Raw genomic sequence first — 15,833 nt, 5'->3', positions numbered from 1 at the left:
ACTTAGATTGTTAAATTTTAACATAGAACATTGTTCTTCTATTTCAGAAATTTGGAGAGTTAAGACAATTAATTCAAGCTCCTGATTCTCTATCTTTTCTTCTAGACCATTTTTCTCAGTACTCAGTTTGCACACTATCTCAATCAGTACATTTGCTAGATTTTTTATATTCCAATAGGAATAATTTTCAAGATCCTTCTTAATGTCAGAGATAGTAACCTTATTTTTCTTCTTCATATTTAGTATCTACTATGAAGGAAAATAAGGAATAAAAAGTCACTTTCTCATCTTCCACTGTAAGCATGGAAAGGTCTATAGACTTCTCATCTTAATCAGAATTACTAGAGGAGTTACCCCAACCAGCTAAGTCTTATTTAACTGTAAGATCAGCTATAGCTTGTCTTCTTTATTTTACAGGGACTAGGTCCCTATTTCTTCCTTGGTCACCTACAGCATTATAATAATACTGATAATCCATTTTGGGCATTAAACATTCCTTAATAAATTGTTTAGGACTTCAACATATTTGACAAACTTCCATAGTACCTCCTTTTTTATTGCTACTCCCACCTTTTTGAAATTGGCCACTTTGTCTCATAGCTCTAACTATTATTTTTGCTAAATAGGTAACATTAGTGTCTTCTTCATTAGATTATGATTTAAATGCTTTTAATGATAGATATTTTTCCATTTTAACCTCCATCTTCTTATGCCCTTGCTACTTTTTAAGTTTATGAGTCTTCAAATTCCCAATAAGTTTATCCATAATGAATGTTTTTGAGTTCCTATCCTCTGTGATAGCATCTACTTTGCTTTCCTAGGATTTAGGAAGAACCCCAAGGATTTTTCTCACATATTTGTATAAAGTAATTACTTCTCCTAAGCAGTGCAACTCATTAGTGACAGAAGTAAATCGGGTATGCATCTCTTGAATAGTTTCTTCTTCTTTTATTATGATGGTTTTATATTGAGTGGTCAGTATATCAACTTTTGAATCCTTCACATTAGTGGTTCCTTCATGACTTGTATTCAAGCCATCCCAGATTTCCTTAGCTATTTAACAAGTTGAAATCATATTTTATTAATCTAGTCCTATGCCATAGACAAGCAATTTCTTGTCTTTGTAATTTTTCTCAATTTTGTTTCTTTCTTTATCATTGAACTCCATCCTAGTTTTGATAACCATTTTTGTAAAATCTTTATTTTTTACTTCTCTTACAGTTACATTAGAACCATCAAGAATAATGTCTAGTAGCTCACTATCCTCGAACATAATGAAATCAATCATCCTTATTTTACACTACCTAAAGTATTGTCCATTAAATCTAGGTCATCTAGTGGTAGATTTCCCTTCTTCCAAGTTTTGTGGAGCATCCATGCTAACCAAGACACTCAAGGCGTGAACCATTTAGAGTGAACCTACTCTGATATCAGTTGTTGGAACCCTTGGGGGTTGCACCACACAGTGAATAACCAGGTCCCTCAAAGTTAATCATAGGCAATCAAACACTAAAGTGTAGGAAAACTAAAGGCAGTGTAGGAAAATAAAAAAACACAAGATATAACGTGGAAACCCTCTTGCTCAAGGGAGGAAAAACTATGGCTTTCCCTTACAAGCTCAAAACAGTCCACTTTAACCAAACTCTTAATTAAAGACTTGATTATGAACCTAACTCTAGGTTCCTCCTTCTTGCTATACCTCTATTATAAGCACTTCTGGCAAGTTTCTCTCAAAACCTAGTTAACTCTAACCAACAACAAGCCTAGCCAACTCTACCTAAGAAATTCTCTCAATAAATGAAAACTCTACTCTTATAGCATGAGTAGTTCAATTATAAATTAACACTCAATAATACTCACTCACTCATTATGCATACTACAAAGATAAGAACATGAGCAATGCTTGAGCAATCTTGAAATAGAGTTTTTGCTTCTTCTCTTAACCCTTTAGATTTTTGCAAAAAAAAATAATGAAAAAGCCTCTTTTTTCTTTTATAGCTGGTTAATTATTAGGGTTGAAATCTTATTGGACTAGGTATCCTATTCAATACAAGAAGCACCTACAAGTTCGTTACACAAGAGGACAAAATTATGCAAACACGCATGCCAACTATTTATGTACCATGCACATCCGGGGACCTGGTCCCTTGAAGCTAGCTGCTCATCATCAAAACTACATATGGAAATTATTATAGGAGGTTTGTGGAGCGCTTCTCTTTTATTATTGCTCCATTGACTAAGTTGACCTAAAAGAAGGTGAAGTTTCTATGTTTCAATGCCTGTGATGGAAGGTTTGAGAAATTAAAAGACAAGTTAACTTCTGCTCCTATTTTGACCTTACCCGAGGGTACTGGTGGCTTCATGTAGGGTGGTGTATGCTTCTAGATAGTTGAAGGTCCATGACCAGAATTATCTAAATCATGATTTGGAGTTGTTGTCTAATGGTATTTGCCTTGAAGATTTGGTGTCACTACTTGTATCAAGTTCATGTTGACATTTATTATGATCATAAGAGCTTGCAGTATATGTTCATCCAGAAGGAGTTAAGTCTTAGGAAAAGAAGATGGCTTGAGTTGCTCAAGGATTATGCCATGAGTCTGCACTACCATCTCGGTAAATCTAATAGATTTTTTATACTGTTATCAAGTTATCTATTGGGAGATTATCCTATGTGGATAAAGAGAATAAAGAATTAGTAAAGGATATTCACCAATTGGCTAGTCTTGGAGTTCATCTCTTAGAATTTGAGAATAGAGGTATGATGGTTCAAGAGGTGGTGAAGTCATCTATTTATGTCAAGGTAAAAGAGAAACAGGTTTTGGATCCTACCTTGATAAGTATTAAAGGTGATGTGGGCCAATTGAAAGTGATAGTTTTTTAGATTAGTGAGATACCAATATAGATTGTGTATCCTCTAGGTTGATGGGTTATAAGAGAGAATCTTTGTTGAGGACCATGAATTAAGGTATACTATTTATCTAGGTTCAACAAGGATTTATAATGATTTGAAAGAGATCTACTTGTGGAATAACATGAAGCGGAATATGGCAAATTTTATCGTCAAATGTATGGTTTGTCAACAAGTGAAGGTGGAGAACTTGAGACCTGCTTGATTGTCTCAAGAAATTGAGTTCCCCAAATGGAAATTGGAAGTGATTAATATGAATTTCGTTACTGGTCTTCCATGGTACCACCATCAATTTGATTTAATTTGGCTCAGTTTGGATAGAATGATGAGGTCTGCCCATTTCCTACCTATGAGAACTAATTACTCTTCTAAGGATTATGCAAAGTTCATTCAGAAAAACATCAAGTTGCATGGTTTACCTGTTTCTATTATATCAGATTGAATTATTTAGTTCTTCTTACACTTTTGTCTTTCTTTTCAGAGAGGTTTGGGAAATAAGGTGAACCTTAGCACCATTCTCCACCCTCAAATAAATGGACAAGTGAAGAGGACCATTCAGACTTTGGAGGATATACTTAGATTATATGATAGATTTTAGTGGTAGTTTGGTTGATCCTTTGCCTCTCATTGAGTCTGCATATATAATAGCTACCAATGTAGCATTGGCATGGCTCCATTTGAGTCTTTGTATAGTAGGATATATCACTCTCATATTGGGAGGTTTAAGGTTGGCAAAGCTAGGTTTCTTGGTCTTGATTTTATTTATCTAGATGTGGAAAAGGTGAAGGTTATTTGGATAAGCTTAAGGCCACATAAAGTTGCCAAAAGTCCTATGCGAATGTGAGGAGAAGGGAGTTGGAATTTGAAGTTGGGAATTGGGTGTTCTTGAAGATATCTCCCATGAAGAGAGTGATCTGGTTTGGAAAGAAAGAAAAGCTCAGGCATTGTTATGTAGGCCCATATTTGATCTTAAAGAGAGTGGGTGATATGGATTATGGGTTAGAGTTGCCTCATTGTTTGGATTTTGTTCACTCAATCTATTATGTTTTGATATTGAGAAAGTGTGTGGGTGATCATTATTTGGTGATTCCATTGGAAAGTGTTGGTGTTTCAGACATCCTTGCTATGCCAAAAAGTCCTGATTAAGATTTTGGACCGACAAGTCCAATGGTTGCATACAAAGAAGGTGGCTTCGGTGAAGGTTCAATGAAGGAACCAAAAGTTTGAAGAAGCTACTTGGGAAGTTAAAGAGGACATAAAGTCCAAGTACCTCATTCTTATCCTCCATTCCAGATAATTGTGCTTAAGGTATGTGTTAATCTTAAAAACTTTATTTTTTGTCCTTATTAAAGGTACGTATGGTTGTATTCCGTGTTAAATCGTGATAAGGAATGACTAATCCAATCATTCGAGGATGAATGATCCAAAAAGGAGAGAATTAAATACCCCTAATTTTTGTCCTAGAAATATTTTAGAGTTTTAAGCTCACAGCCCTGACTACGACTCTCCTTACAAGTCATAGGGAGTCGTTACGGTCATAGAACCCAAGTCGTAGTGTGACCAGTGAATCTTGTCGTTGGTTTCTTCTATGATTATGATTTTCTCCTGAGAGTTGTAAAGACTTATTATGAGTTGTTCTGTCTAAGTTGTTTGGTGTCCAGTGTTTGCGCAAATGGTTTCTGTGTTGACTGCGACTGGACCCTACAAGTCTTCAGGTCTCAATATAAGCCATAGGGATCAAGTCACAGAGTCAAAAGTGTGTGAGCCCAAGGACACTGTCCAGCCTGTGACTAGATGATATGTGACATAAGGTAACCCTAAGAGTCATAAGGTCACCTGTAGCAAATGGGCGACAAATTTTAATCTTTTCATTAAGGGTACTTTGGACATTTACCTTTTTCCCCAAATCATAATCCATGATTTAAAACCCCTCTAGGATATCATTGTCACTCAATAAATAATTAAAATAGCTTCTTAATCTCTTTTAAATCTCCAAGGTCAAGATACTAAGGGTTTCAAATAAGTTGATCAATCAGAGCTCCCAATGGAAAATTCTCTCCAAAACTCTTGATATTTCAGGCATGTTACTCTTCCCCAACTATTACTTGGTGAAAGCATGTGTTTTATATAGTTCTCCATGTAGTTTTAATGGTGGTTTTGTTACATGGGTTGAAGGTTTTGAATGACTTGTGTTTATGTAATGCTCCATGTTTACATATGCATTGATTATATTTAAATGGTGGTTTAGACATCAACTTAATGCATGGGTATGGTGAATAAACTAGGGGATTGTGATTTCCCCAAATTTTATGGATACTAAAAATTGAATTGGTAACAATCCCAACCAAATTTTGTAAAAGTGGTTCTGAGTACGAGTAAAGATTGCATTAAACTATTTTCAAAACAATTGCATGATATAAAGAGGTTATTGAAACATGTTGGTTTGATTTAATAAACAAAGGGAGTCGGTGTTCCCCCGTCTTGTATTAATGAACAAAGGGAGTTGTTCTCCTAAGTTAGTGAAATTAAATTGACATGTTGATGACACCTTACATGTGTAGTTGGTATGACAATACCAACATTGTATGCCTGAATTTGTATTATGGTTCAATGAATGGGAAAGTGTAATAAATATTTTAATAGGGCTTAAAATAGGGTTGTATAGCAGGGTCGTGAAAGTGAAAGTTTCAAGGGACAAAAATTGGAAAATGCATTTCTGGTGCGGGGGTCAAATGGTTTGGGGTTTTAGTCCCGTTTCTTATGACTGGGTGGTTTGATTCCACCTTATTATATGATTGGGAGGTTCGATTCCCCTATAATACACTACATAATCGGGCGCTTAATTCATCTTGGTATATAGTTGTGAGGCTCACGTCCCCCATGTATATATATGAGATTATTCTCCGAATCCTGTGGCTACAGGCACTGGGGCCCGACTAGGGGTGAGAGTTGGGACCCATATAGCCCATGGGTATTATTATGATGTTTATGCTACACAATCCAGATTAAAGTCTTAAAGTGCATGCTAAGCCTTGTTCCCTATCCCAGCATTTATATATATATGCATGCACACATGTACGTGAACATGTACATTGAGTAGAACTGGATTTTGAGTTGTAATTACTTTATACTTATTCTTGAGTTACATGCTAGTTCTCAACCCACTAACCATCTACATATGTTGTATCCCTACACAATAGAGACACCGGTGATACTTTTACTTTTTTTATGTAGTCTTAGGTGGATCGGCTCAGTTCATCGGTCATTTGTGGTAAAGTGGTGAGCTTCCATTCTCCGAAATACTTGATCATTCTATCAATCTTCTTCCATAAATAGAATTAAAGAGTTCACATTAACATTGTCATTGTCATTTTCAAGGTCAAGGGCATTTCCCGACTTAGATTATTTTTGGTTTAGAAAAGGCTTTGTGGATATTAATATGGATTAGGTATTGATATGTTTTTGAGTTTATTACTTTCCTATCTTGTTATACGATTGGAATTCAGTCATTGCTAGGTGTTATGTTCTGTGTTGACTAGGGAAAAGGGGTGGTCTCCGGTCCTCGGCGGACTTGGGATACCCATTATGGACAAACCCTATTTTCTGTCAATACACTAAGATAAACAATTAAATAACCATGACACATCAAAAGGCTCTGGTACCCATAGAGATGCTCACCATTTTACCTAATCGAGACCTCCAATCCTAAGCATTTCACAAAATACAAACAAACAACATACAACACATAAACACTTAAGAGAAAGTCAAGGTACAACTCAATCGTATTACAAACAAATACTCACACTCTCGGTGCATACTAGGAATCAATTCGGATCCTTAAGGTTCCCGATCTTGTTCTTCGTCAAATTCAACATTAAGCCAAAAAATCGTATTACACCTATTGAGATTTAGCATCTAAAAATAACTCATTTTTTCTCTTGTTTCAAAACAAATTCATTCAAAGTCACTAAAAAATGGCTGACGTAAAGCATTTTTCAAAAGTCATAATCAAGTTCTTATCAATTCTCAGCTTCTAAAGACTAACTCCCCTTAAGACAGTCATCATCCATCTATCATAGGGAAGGGAAACTAACTATGACAATTTATTTTGAATTACCTTGAGGGTAAAAACAAATACTTTAAACTGAAATTTCCAAAGAAGGCGAAAATGAATAATTTAAACTAAGGCAATTTGCAAAAGGTTCCTTGAGGGAAAATTGCAACAATACTTTCAACTTACTAACTATTACAGACATGGTGTTCTGAATAGCTAGAATGCTAAACTAAACATAATAACAACAAAATAAATACATCCAAGAAAAAATTAAAATTGTCCAATAGAAATAAAGACAGAAAGAAGTAGAAGGAATAAGACTTCCACCACCCCACACTTAAAAAGAAGCACTGTCCCAGTGCTTGCAAAATAAGCTAAGTATGGGGTAGGAAGAGTCTCCCTGATCAAATGTCATCATCAGATTCTGGGCCATAGGCCTTGGCACCCAAGTTTGGATCAACAGTATCATCATCTTCATCTGAATCAATGCCTGAATCCTGCAATAGATGCTCCTCGGTGTGGCAACATAATCATCAATCGACACTAAAAAATTTAGACCAATCCGCAGTAGTGCTCTTGCATATAAACCAAGAGGATAGTCAAGCTCAGTAGCTCGAATCTACTGTTGGGTCGCTGGGGGACCCCCAATCCTTAACTGTAGTAGCTACAGCCCATACATACGGGTTGTGTTCTCATCAGTCCGAACTTGATACTCGGTCATAGTTAATATCGGACCCTAAGAACCAAAAATCCCCTTAGTGCGGGATATCTCTACCGAACGCATGTCCACCGGTGGCCTATGTTAGCAACCCACCAAAACCATACCTACATATTGTATGACCCCTTACCTTTTTCATAGCTGAAAAGAAAACTGTGCCTACATTCACATCAATATCTTCATGTATTTAGGCATAGATAAGACACACCCTATCACGTGTAACCTCAATCACATGTGTCCTATGAATAAGACTAGTATATATGATCTTTGCCCATATGTAGGCCTCCCAATTCATTTGGCTGAAGAGAAGAGTTAAGTGAATACGATTACCTATCTTACATTTACACCTACTATAGAGTTGTTTCTACATAATAGATGGTGGATATATGTATATGGTGGTTTACTATTCAACTGCTTCAAATTCTCAACATCCACCTTTGGTATTCCAAGGAGGTCATTTAGTGTTGAGCATTAAAAGTAATCACTTGGCCCCTTATCTTAACTTCTGAGTCATTGTCTTGCGGATCACAATTTGCATAGAATTCTCTTACAAAGCTCAAGTTGCATTCAGTGGGATGGTCAAAGAAGAAGTTCATACGTAAAGCCTCTGTGCAACACACTACGATTGGGAATTCTCTCAACAAGATGACTCGATTAATGAATTGGTTTGCATAATATCTGGAATCATCATGCTTCGCATACCATTTGTCATCCTCTACGACCGATCTAGTGTCATATTTCCTATATTGACCTTATGGAATAGACGGAGGTTATGGTACACAACCAGATTGTCTACTTTATTTACATGCCAACTCAGAAGGTCCTGCTGGGGTCTTACCCTTTTGCTGTCGGCTAGACATTGTACCTGTTAAAGCTGAACATGCAACAACCATATCAAGTATATGGAAAATATTGAACTAGCAACCACTAAGTGTGTTGATGTTGAAATACCCCACACTTAGTTTCTAGTACAAATGCGTTGATAGAAAAACTAGGGTACTTAGACTTCCCCTCAATTATATATCAATAGAAACACAAGCATAATTTTTGATATTTGACACAAAAGCATTCATCTTTCTTTCAATTTATTTATACCATGTAAAGACATTCTCACATCATCAAAAATATATATAGATGAACAAACTCAATATTACAGCACTGGTGTACTATTTCTCATCAAGGCAGATAAGTGGTACCCAAAGCACATAGTAAAATAAGCCTTATGAGAATTGAGGGTGTTAAAACACCCCATAACACAGCAAATTAACAACAGCTTTCTTTCAAGCAATAAAGCACACAGTTTTTTGACTTTAACTGTTTCATAATAAACCTTATATAACATATACATCAAAATTACATCAACACATTGACCCACAAACTTTCTTCCACAATACAAGTGCATATGACAAGAATGATTTCACATAACACAGCTCATAAACTAGGAAAGGTCAAATTACTTCAACCATAATGATTTCTCAATTTATCACTATACACAAACCCATACACTAGATCAGCCACACAAATTCAAGAACAATAGGGCACTGACAGCAAAAGATGAGCACAAATTAATGATCACCGAAGGTCAAAAGTTCAACTTTATATTCCCATGGTAAAAATCATACTAAATCTTTAATCAGTACACTAAGAGAATCATTTCATGGACCTTATCTAAAATAATAAAGAATGTGGTACTTACATCTCAATTAGTGAAGAAGATGAAGATGTAGTGCTTCTTTATTTAAGAGAAAACCAGTAATTCGAAGGGATTTATGTGAGGAAATTTTAGGGCGGCACTATTAGGGTATTGAGGGGAAAGGAAATTAGCAGCAAGTGAGTATTTAAAGGGAATGAAGTGCATAGAGGCTAATTTTTGGGATACTCTTGGTCAGGATTTGGGGCTCGCAACATGAGAATGGGCCTAGTTTGTGGACCTCGTGATACGAGATTGAGTCCCATTTGTTTGCCTCATGACGCGAGCTAATCACGAGAAGCCACTAGAATTTTCATCAAAAAAAATTGGCTAAGGCATTTTTCTCACTAATTCATACATCTTAGGGGAATATTTCATTCCTCATTTCTTTTTTCACCCTGAATTATTGCTAAAGTGAATATTTACTTACCTGAATGCTTCCCCAACATTATTTCACTTACCTCTCATTTGCCTCCATGATTCCATGTTTCTCATTCCTGCATACTAACCAAAAACAACAAACAAACGTAAGAAAAAAGTGGGTTGCCTCCCACTTAGCACCTTAGTTTTGGTCGTGGCACGACTCATTTTTTTGTATTTTTTCTTTCCTAACAACTAAAATAGAAAAGAACTACGCTATTACATTACATTCGTGGGTTGCCCCCATGCAGCACCTTATTTTATGTCATGGCATGACTCAGCTCATCATCACTCATCCGCAAAGGTAATGGACACATTATGCTTATCTTCATGATTTGTCCAATAATGCTTCACACGTTATCCATTCACCAAAAATTTTTCAGTCTTTTTTTGTTCCACAGTTCAACAGATCCATAAGGCGTCATTGCACTACCTCAAATGGCCCAAACCACTTTGATCGTAGTTTACCCAAAAACAAATTTAACCTTGAGTAGAACAGCAGAACAAGATGTCCAAATTCAAACACTCTATATTGAATTTGCTTGTTATGCCACTTTTTAGTCTTCTATTTGTACACAATGGAATTTTCGTAAGCGTGGAGATGAAACTCATTAAGTTCAGTAAGCTATAATAATCTCTTCTCTCCCGTGGCCTTAGTGTCAAGATTTAGCTTCTTTAATGCCCAATAATCTTGATGTTCTAACTCCACAGGCAAATGACAGGCCTTACCGTAAGCCAAGCGAAATGGAGAGGTCCCTATGGGCATCTTATAGCTATCCTATAAGCCCACAGTGCATTATCTAACTTTTCAGCCCAATTCTTCTGTTACATATTAATAGTCTTCTGCAGTATCAGCTTTATCTCCCAATTGGATACCTCAACTTGACCACTTATTTTTAGATGATATGCAGTGGCCACCTTGTGCCTAACACCATATTTAGCTAAAAGATTCTTAAACCAAGTATTAATGAAATACGTACCTCCATCACTTATTATAGCTCTGGGAGTGCTAAACAGGGAGAATATGTGCTTCTTCATAAATTTCAATACCTCTATGGCATCATTAGTGGGGAAAGATACGGCTTACACCCACTTAGAAACATAATCAACTGCCACAAGGATATATAAATTTCAATTGAAAGGTGGGAATGGTCCTATAAAATCTATCCCCCAAACATCGAATACTTCAACTTCAAGAATGTTGTTTAGGGGAATCTTATGATGCCTTGTAATTGTACCTAGCCTTTGGAACTGATTACAACTCTTCACGAAAGCCATGGTATCTCTACATAATATTGTCCAAAAGAAATTAGATTATAATACTTTTTTGGTTGTTCTTTCACCCCCATGATGTCCACAATAAGGAGATGAATGACACTTTTGTAGCACTTGTGTGAATTCAGCTTCTTGAATACATTTATGTATAATTCCACCAGGACCCTACTTGAAAAGATATGGCTCATCCCATATATAAGCACAAAAATCATGAAGAAATTTCTTTATTTTGTGAGTGGTAGCTTCGGGAGGATAAACCCCACACACTAATAGGTTAACAATAGTTGCATACCATAGAAGCTCACACGCACTAAGAACCAACAAGCTTTCAATCAAAAACTTTTCCTGAACGCAAAGAGAGTTATCAACAATATGGTCATAAGTCTCCAACCGTGAAATATGGTCTGCAATTTGATTCTCTACTCCTTTTCGATCACAAACCTCAAGGTCAAATTCTTGCAGCAATAAAATACACCTGATTAGACATGGCTTTGCATCCTTTTTATTGCAGAGATACTTGTTGGAGGCATGGTCAGTGTGAATAATAACCTTGGTTCCTACTAAATATGATCTAAATTTGTCAAATGCATAAACCAACACTAACATCTCCTTTTCAGTGATTGTATAATTCATTTGGGCATCATTCAAGACTTTACTGGCATAATAAATAGAACCAAATACCTTGCATTTTATCTACCCCAAAAATACTTCTACAACCACATCACTTGCATCACACATTAGCTCAAACTTCAATTCCTAATCTAGAGAAATCAAGATGGGTACTTCAATTAGTTTCTTCTTTAGCTTCTCAAAAGTTTCTTAACAATCAGCCCCGAAATCAAACTTGGCTTCTTTTTCAAATAGTTTACACATAGGGCTTGCAATCTTTGAAAAATCTTGAATAAAATATCTGTAGAAACCTGCATGCCCCAAGAAACTTTGCACTCCCTTCACTGTAACCAAATGTGGTAGCTTTTCAATCACTTTAACTTTGGCTCTATCTACTTCAAGTACTCTACATGACACTTTATGGCTAAGGACCATTCCTTTCTTGACCAGAAAATGGAATTTTTCCCAATTTAGCACAAGATTTGTCTCTTCACAGAGAGATAGGACACGATCTAGATTCTGTAAGCATACATCAAAATAATTACCATAAAGAGAATTTATCCATGAATACCTCGACAAATTAACCATATCATAGAAATTACCATTATACATCTTTGAAACATTGCAAGTGCATTATAGAGGCCAAAAGGCATACATCTGAATGTATATGGGCCATATGGGCAAGTAAACGTAGTCTTTTATTGGTCCTCGAGTGCAATGGTGATCTAATTATAACCCAAGTAACCATCAAGAAAATAGTACTACTTCTTCCCTGCCAACCTATCCAATATCTGATCAATGAATGGGATAGGATAGTGGTCCTTTATGTGGCTTCATTCATCCTATAATCATTACAGATTCTCCATCCAGTCACTATACGAGTGGGAATCAGCTCATTTAATTCGTTGGGAACCACAATCATCCCACCTTTTTTTGGGATGCAATGTATTAGTCTTACCCACTTGCTATCTGAAATTGGATAAATAATCCCATAATTGAGCCACTTGATGACCTCTTTCCACACCACGTCCTTCATCATCGAATTCAACTTACACTATTGTTGTACCCTTTATTTTAAACCTTCTTCCATGTATATATTATGTATGTAAGAAGCTAAATTTATCCCAGTAATATCAGACATCTGCTACCCAATTGCCTTTTTTCTTCTTTTAAAAACTATCATAGATTCCCGTACCTACAAATCAGATAAACCTATAGAAAAAATAAGAGGTAAGGTATCATTGTCACTAATGAAAACATATATCAAGTAAGTTGTAAGAACCTTAAGCTCCAATTTTGGAGCTTCATTAATTGAAGCTTTGAGCGATGGACCAATTGGCCTATTCAATGGCTCAAAAGGCATCTTTCTCATTTCCACAGCCGCCAAATTCATGACTTGGACCAATTTTAGTACCTCTACATCTCTATAAAGATCATGACCCATCAAATCTCTCTCTAGTGGATCATCAGAACAATAACAAATATAACTCAAATACAAGGTCAACTTCGTAGGCAATTTGTTTTGTATCTTGGATGTGCACTCCTCAGTAAGTGCAGCTGTAGCATACTCTGTCAACCATTCCTTGTTTACCATTATGTCCTTTAGATAATTTGTATATTTTAGAACACTCTGTAGAATATCAACAAGAGGAAGATTTATATGAACCTGCTTTAGAAGATCCAAGAACTTCTTGTAACTGGTCTTCTCTTGATGCTTCCTTTTTCTTTGTGGGAAGGGTAAAGGTAAAGTCTTTTTCTCCACTTGAATTTCATCACTTGCAGCTTTTTCTTTGACCCTTTTCTCCTATAGCCTTTAAAATCATCATCAGTGACTGTGGGACTAGTCTGCTCATATGCCATCTCCTTCAACTGCAACCCACTCCTTATTGTAACTGTATTTACCTTCTTTATATTTGCCATTATATCTCTAGGTAAACCTCCTTGAGGTTTTATGTTTAGTGCTCCCACAATCTAACCGAGTTGCAATTCCAAATTCCTGGTGAGCAACTATTGACTCTTTAAATCTGCTGCTAATTGTTCTTGATTTGCCAAAAGTTGCTTTATCATCTCCTCTATATTATTTGTTTGCATTGTAGTGTGATTATTCTGAACCGGTTGTTGATTCTGTTGCACTGGCCCCTTATACTAATTATTATTCTGTGACTGATTTCCACTCCATGAGAAATTGGGATGATTCTTCTAGTTGGGATTGTATGTGTTACCAAAGTTCTATTATCCTGGATAATTCGCATTCCCTATATAATTTACAGAATTTGGATTGACCACAAAACCATCTACCACGTGTTGACTACTACCACAAACGTCACACCAAGAATTTACCTATTGGACTGCATTAGCTGTAACTACTGTATGTAGAACCCCCAACTTTATATTATTCAACTGAGTAAGCATTTGATTTTGCATTGCTACAAGTTGGGTTGATAACGCTATGAACTGATCTACCTCCAACACACCAACAATTTTCTTAGGAACACTCCTCAAATCAGCATGCCATTCAGGATTTCCTTGTGAAATCCAATTTAATAGTGTGTACAATTCATCATAAGTCTTCTCAAAACCTTACCCACCTTCTGCTGAATCAAAAAAAATCTTGGTATTTGGTTGTAACCCCTCAATGAAAGTATGAACAAAAACATCACTAGACTGATGATGCTGAGGGCAATTTCTGGGCATACTTTTAAATCTCTCCCAAGCTTGGTAGAGATTCTCTCCTTCTTTCTGTCTAAAACTCAGAATCTCATTTCTCAAATGTTTAGTCTTCCTAGATGGAAATAATCGAATAAGGAACTTCTGAGATAGATCTTCCAAGAAGTGATGAAGAGTGGTGGTTCAGAATATAACCAGCTATTATCTTCCCTAATTAAAGAAAAAAAGAAGAGTGTCAGTCTGACATAATTAGTATTCACCCCTATAGGAATGTAAGTATCATTTATTTCTAGGAAGGTCTGTATATGCTGTTGCGGGTCTTCATGTGAAAGGCCAGAAAATTACCCTGCTGAATTCAACAACTGCACCATATTCTGCTTTACATAAAATCGATCACCTGGCTCGAGCTTGTGAATACAGTTAGTCGCATGGTTAGTGAGTGGGATTGCCACTTCACGAATAGGTCTAGCAGCTGGATAAGAAGGAACAGCTGGGATAACCAAAGGGGGGACATGTCCGGCATATGGATCAATAGGATCATTTGGATTAACAACATTCGGATCTCTTATTTCATCCATTTAAACCTATTGAATGGGATATTAAGCTCTTTGCTTTTGTTGAAATATCATTTCTAGTTCTGCAAAAGGATCTACCAACTCTTTATCTCTCGCCAGTCCTATAGTTAGCTAAACCTACAAAAATTCAGCCGCTAAGATCATGTCATTAACACTTAAACTTATTATCAAAAACCAAGTACTAATTATACTAGTCCCTGGTAATAGTGCCAAAAACTTATTGCGAATCAAATACACATGCAAGTGCACGTTATCGTACAAGTAATATAGTGACTTAAACAGTCAGATATCGTTCCCACGAGGACTAAGCAACTAGAGATTTAACCAACTTTTAGTTTTTGACAAAGAGGTATTAAGTGTTATAAAGTATCAAGATGTTTGTGAAATTGTGAATAAAAATTATAAATAAATAAGAAATAGCAATTTGTGACAATAGCAAAGCAAGCAATAGTTGTAAACAGTATTGATGCGAATTCCAAGGTTGAGGCACATCTAATTGTAATATAATTCTATCTTCTTATCGCATTCTAATTGGTTCTCAAGTTGTTGATTCACAAGGTTTATAGTATGATTTTGTTCTCCCATTCTCAAATCTTCTATCTATTGAATATTACAACTACAACTCCTGCAGAGATGCAACAATTCATCTAGATTCATGAAGTTATCTTCTTGCAATAGAACCATGCAAGGCTTCTAGGTAAATCCCTATCCTAGATACTAATTCAAACCCCTTGTTTTATAAAAGGATAAGAACATTTCTCCTTAATTTCTTCATTTTATCGTACGATTCTCCTCCTGGATTCATATAGAAATATAGATTTATTCTAATGGTGGTCACTCATCAAAATAGTAAGCTCAAAAAATTAAGAACAATCCAAATGATAATCCAAGTAGAAATTACGATAAAGAATATCAAA

The 15,833-nt window shown here is 35.9% G+C and overlaps 1 non-coding gene across 1 annotated transcript; it reads left to right on the top strand.

Moving 5' to 3' along the window:
• Positions 1-14,339: 14,339 nt before the first annotated feature.
• LOC124898207 lies at positions 14,340-14,446 on the top strand. Its single transcript, XR_007055183.1, has one exon. It is a non-coding gene; the product is annotated as a small nucleolar RNA R71 (small nucleolar RNA).
• Positions 14,447-15,833: the final 1,387 nt, after the last annotated feature.

Source organism: Capsicum annuum, chromosome 4, assembly GCF_002878395.1.
Source record: "Capsicum annuum cultivar UCD-10X-F1 chromosome 4, UCD10Xv1.1, whole genome shotgun sequence".
NCBI lineage: Eukaryota > Viridiplantae > Streptophyta > Magnoliopsida > Solanales > Solanaceae > Capsicum > Capsicum annuum.
Note: the sequence above shows the minus strand (reverse complement) of the source record. Positions and strands in the feature narration are given on the sequence as shown.